This window comes from Lontra canadensis, unplaced genomic scaffold (assembly GCF_010015895.1).
Source record: "Lontra canadensis isolate GAN:19392208 unplaced genomic scaffold, GSC_riverotter_1.0 scaffold23, whole genome shotgun sequence".
NCBI classification, from domain to species: Eukaryota; Metazoa; Chordata; class Mammalia; order Carnivora; family Mustelidae; genus Lontra; species Lontra canadensis.
In genome coordinates, this window is record NW_022631017.1 from 11,087,806 (window position 1) to 11,093,740 (window position 5,935).

A 5,935-nucleotide genomic window follows, 5' to 3' on the forward strand; every position below is an offset into this window, starting at 1 on the left:
AAGCCGCTGCCTTCGGCTCAGGTCACGATCTCAGGGTCCTGGGATCGTGACCTGAGCCGAAGGCAGCGGCTTAACCCACTGAGCCACCCAGGCGCCCTTATTTTTTATTTTATTTTTTTAAAGATTTTATTTATCTATTTGACAGACAGAGATCACAAGTAGGCAGAGAGGCAGGCAGAGAGAGAGGAGGAAGCAGGATCCCTGCTGAGCAGAGAGCCCGATGCGGGGCTCGATCCCAGGACCCCAGGATCACGACCCGAGCTGAGGGCAGAGGCCTCAACCCACTGAGCCACCCAGGCGCCCCTACAATGATCTTTTAAAACTCATAGACATTAAGGCTCACTTCATAAAGTTCCATGAGTTTTGGCACCTGTGTACTGTCAAGCATTATAGTATCATAGAGAATAGTTTCATCGCCCTAAAAGTCTCCTGTGCTTCATCTTCTTGACCCTCCCCTATATCCTGTTCGTTTTATTTTACAACATATCCTAGGAATCACTCCATCGCAGGACAGATCTATAGTCCTCCATCCTCTTCACAGCTGTGTAGTACTCCGTTGTGCAGAGTTACCCTTGTTTCTTCAACCAGTCCTTGAATGACATACAGTTTGGCTCTTTCCAGTCTTTCGTTACCACTCATGGCCCTACAGTGAATTAGTAGGTACTATTTATGAGTACCTATTATATGCTTCTCATATATTACCTTACTTGATCCTCACTACCATGCTGCCAGATAGCTCCACTTACCTATGAGGAACCTGATACTATTGGATTGCCCAAGGTCTTCCCACCATGAGCTTCTTGAGAGTGATGTCTTATTTTCAGTTGTACTGACATTTTTATTGACTGAATAAATGTAACTCAGTTCATTAATGGCAGTCCTGGGAACTGAAGCCGGAGTTGTGAGCTTGTAACTGTCTAGCCCCAAAGGCTGTACTCAATATGGCCCAGCAGTGGTCTTTGAGGTGGACTGGCCATTGCCAGAGAGTATACAAGATGAGCCATTTGCTTGTGGGAAGGATATATTCAGGTATCTACTTACGTTTTTATCCCATCCTTTTAAAAAAGTCCACTCTTGTGGATATTTTATACTTACATAAAAGGACAACACAGAGGATATATAGACTTTATACAAGTAAATAAATATGCATATTTTGGGCTGTATCCTCAGCCCTTCTTTTGTTGCTAAGAGTGCATGGTCAAAATAGTTTGGAGATACTGCCTTCCAAGATTTGGGGGTTTTATTAACTCTATCTCCCCTGTTTATTCCCCATTTTTAAAAAAGATTTTATTTATTCATTTAATTGACAGGAAGAGAGAGAGATAGTGAGAGAGGGAACACAAGCAGGGTGGGGGGAGAGGGATACCCGCCAAGCAGGGAGCCAGATATGGGGCTTGATCCCAGGACCCTGGGATCATGACCTGAGCCAAAGGCAGACACTTAACGACTAAGCCACCCAGGCACCCCTGTTTATTCCCTTATAACGGTGAATCTCATCTTGGGACTGTCCCCCACCCCTCCAGGACATGTAGCAATATCTGGGAGCATTGCATTTTTTTTACTGTCCTGACAGGGGCAGGGGTGCTACTGCCCTCTAGTGATGAGAAGCCAGGGATGCTGCAAACATCCTACAAATCACAGGACAGCCCCACAACAAGCATCATCCAGTCCAAAATGCCAGTAGTGGTAAGGTTGAAAAATCTTGCATTATACCCATCTCAAGAGGGAACATGGAGGGGAAAGAGAGAGCAGATGCAGGGAAGGAAGTAGGGTGTTTTCTGTATCTGTGGGTCTGACACCTGTCTTACTACATACGCTCAAATTAATGTGAATTGAACAGAATGTTAGAAAGGGTTGACAGCGGAAAGGCTTGGGAAGTGGGAAAGGAAAAAAAGAGGAGGAGGAGGAAGCACAGGGCAGGAAGAAGGGAGGGAAAGGGAGGAGAGAACTATGGAAAGGCAGACTGTTTTCCAAGATAATTATAAGATCTCCCATCCCACACACTCTTAACAACGGGACACTGACACTCCTCCCATTGGGAGATGGCATCTACATTTCCTCCCCTAGAAATGTGGGTGGGCATGCGACACCAGCAGAAATGATGTCATGCTATAAAAGATAATACGGCTTCCACCCAGCCTCTTTGGGATGCTCTTGGAACGCAGTCCCCACGAGGAAGTGGAGAGAACAAACACACAAACTGGCCACAAGTAGATGTTCTGGCGAACAGCTCCAATTGAGGTCCCAGCTGATATCCAGCATTGACTGGCAGACATGGGAATGAAGGTGTCCTTAGATGATAGCAGCCCCCAGTAGTGAGTCACCCCCAGCCTTTGAGTCTTTCCAGCCGAAGCTCCAGACCTTGTGGAATAGTGATCCCTGAATTGTCACCACTGTTGTGCCCCACCTGAGCTCCTGACCCAGAGTCTGTGAGCATAATACAATGGTTGTGCTAAACCACTTAGTTTTGGCATAGTTTGTTCTACAGCAATACAGAACTGGAACAGGAAAGGTGTGTGGGAGGGCAGTTGGACAGTCATTGGTTTATCTGTTTCTGTATTAGTTAGGGTAACACTAGCTGCTGTAACATACCCCAAGTTTCAGTGGTTGAGCACAATAAAAGTTTATTTCTTACTCAATTGTCCACCAGTGTTCCTGGTTGGTGGACAGCCTTTCATTGAGTCGTTCGGGAACTCAGACTTCTTTTATCCTGGAGGGCTTAGAGTCCTCTGCGTCTACAAAGCAAACCAGGGGAAGACAGAATGGGGAAGGCACACCAGCTTCTTAACTGTCTTGTCCCCAGTGTGACATACATTTCCCTGGGCTCACATTTTCTTAGAAAGAACTGGTCACATGACCCCACTTAGCTCCAAGAAAGGTTGGGGAACGTAATCCCTGGCTGATCAGCCAGTTCCCAGGAACTACTCTATTCCTTAGAAAGAGGAGCATGAATTTTGGTGACAGCTAGGTCTCTCTGGCAGACTTTAGAACACGAGCTAATGAACAGAAATGCCAAAGCCTTCTCTTCCTCTTCCTCTCTCCCACTTCCTTTCTTTTTATCTCCCCAGAATAGAGGTGGGGGGAAAGGGTGGAGTACAAGAGATCACATTTTGCTCACTCTGTGGCTTTTGTGTAAGGTCAGCCCTTAGTTGAGTGGGAAACTTAGAGGCTCCTGGCAGTGGAGGTGTGTGGCGTTTGGAGCCCGGTTGCCTGAGTTCGAATCCTAGCTCAACTACTTACTAGACAGGAGATCTTTGGCAGGTTACTTGACTTCTTCAAACCTCAGCTTCCACATTTATAAGAGAAGGGCGATGATAAGGGTAACGCTCAACTTGTAGGATTGTTAATCTGGTGAATTCCTATAAGGTAGTTTTGCTTGGTACATAGTAAGTATCTAATCACTGTGAGCTATGATTGTAGAGGGATGGAGCACCAGCGGCTGCAGAGGCCATGTCCAGCAGGCGTAGAGTCTCTCTCCCTGGGTCTTCTCTATGTTCTCTGGTCTAAAAGACAGAAAACAAGGTGTCTTCTCCTCCTTAAATTGGTTTATTATAGAGTTAGAAATCCCTTCAATCAATTTTAGACTTCTATTACCCATCTGTAAGCAAGATGGGTTTTTTAAAAATGTCTAAAGCAAATAGTTTGCTCTGTGAGCAAGGGTTGATCCATTTTGGTGGCATGGCTCTGCCCATTGATTCGAAGCGTGGTTCCCCTCGGTGGGGTTCAATAGAGGTGAGGCAGAACTTTTTCTTATGTTTTCAAAAGATCGAGCGAAGAAAGGACTCTTGATGTAGCATCTCTAGAGAAGTCCTATGTTTCTTCTTCAGTACTCTCTAATCCTGAGATCACAGGCCGACTTTTCAATAGACTGTTGCATTTAGTCATCTTGGGGGTGGGGTGGGCAGTGAACACAGACGGGTTCTCTAGACTTGGAGGATTTCAGCGTGTCTGGGGGGAGGTAAGATCCTGGATGAAGTGATCCAGCCTTGGGGTGTGTGTGTGGTTGGGGGGTAGGGTTCATGGCTGCACATTCTCACTCACTCTTCCTTTTTTCTTACTCATTTTTTTAAAAAGATTTTATTTATTTATTTGACAAAGAAAGAGAGAGCAGGAGTGCACAAGTAGGGGGAGCATCAGAGGGAGCGGGAGAAGCAGACTTCCCACTGAGTTGGGAGCCCAGTGCGGGGCTCAATCCCAGGAGCCTGGGATCATGACCTGAGCCAAAGGCAGATGCTTAACCAACTGAGCCACTCAGGAGCCCCTCTTGTTTCTTACTCATTTATTCCATCATCTCTTCTCTGCCCATCCCCAACTGTAAGACCCTACGCTGAAGGAATCAGGGAACGACGCCTTTTATTTTTGAAAGGGAAATGTTTTAGAAAACCAGAAGTAAGTGAGGAGGGAAAAGGGGACTATCTGCTTTGGGCAGCTTGTGTATTAAGTGTTATTTTGTGTAAACAAAGCGCTTTCAGTACACAGGTGTAAGATATTTCTGATACCTTTAATCAGGTTTATTATATTTTGGAAGTACGTATAATGAGTCATCAAGTTCATTCTATTCTGGAGACAGCTTAATCAGTAATTAAGGTGGATGTTTCAGGGTGCCTGGGTGGCTCAGTTGGTTGGGCGACAGCCTTCGGCTCAGGTCATGATCCTGGAGTCCTGGGATCGAGCCCTACATCGGGCTCCCAGCTCCACGGGGAATCTGCTTCTCCCTCTGACCTTCTTCCTTCCCTCTCATACTCTCTTTTACTCTCTCTCTCTCTCTCTCTCAAATAAATAAATAAATAAATAAATAAATAAAAGGTGGATGTTTCAGAGGTCCGTGAAAGTAGTACTGGAGGAAACTACTACATTCCTTTTTGGCTGGGGCTCGGGCTCTTACTTTAAGCGCCCGTATCCTTTAACTTGCCAAGGATCAGTACCCACTTCAAATATTTATTACCCGTCTGATTTTATTGAGGGGGAGAGGGAGGGAGGAAAGGAGAAGATAGGCAAGACGGAGGGAAAGAAGGCTGTGGGAATCAGGTATCAATAATTACTGCCTTGTTTTCTTCTCCTTACAGAGCTGGCTTCAGGCTGTTTATTTTGCAACTAATACTTGGTATCAGGTGCCTACTATAAAATAGGCTTGGGGTGACTTAAAACTGAATCCTATCACCCTGCGTTGGCTATTTTTGGACTACAAAAAAAACATAGAAATCCCTAATTCAATTCACCTTTGTCTAGGGTTGGGGAATGGCGGGGAGGGAGTGGGAATGTTTCTCACACAGAGAACCTTGAGTTCTATAATCCAAGGTTATAATGCAATTCTCATCACATTTTTTTGACTTACAAATTTATTGCATTATCAGCTGTGATATTTATTATTCAGGACTTGTTGAAACGTGCTCAAGTTTATTTCAGCTAGCAGCAGGCTTCTCTCTCCCATTTCAGTAGTCACATGCAGAGCTGTGTTTTTCAAAATTCAAGTTAACACTCAGTAATGAGCCTTGATCAGCATTTTTGAAAAATGGAATACAGCAGAACAGGTCTTAGGCCAGCACACAGATGAAGGGGACATACTGATCGTGAAACATTCATTATTTGTGTGTCTGTGTTTTTTCTGTGCTGGGGTCAATTTAAAACATGTTTTCAACTGTAGGTTGTGGACGAAAGCCTTCGGAGGATTTCTGGTGCTAGACAAGGTGGGGTAAGCCCACTGAAATCTCTCTCTGCCACTAATGCTGACCAAAAATGCTGGACAAAATAGAACTACCCGAGAACTCTGAAAAGTAAACAAGCAGGCAAATTAGGGAGAGAGGCAAAGCTTGAAGAAGCTTTCCGTAGGGGGCGAGTTTCTCAAAATATTTCCGTCTAGTCTTACAGCTTTGACTTGAGAGGTGGTCCCAGGTAAGGGGGCCTCACAGCAGCAGAGGCAGCAAAAACTGAGAGA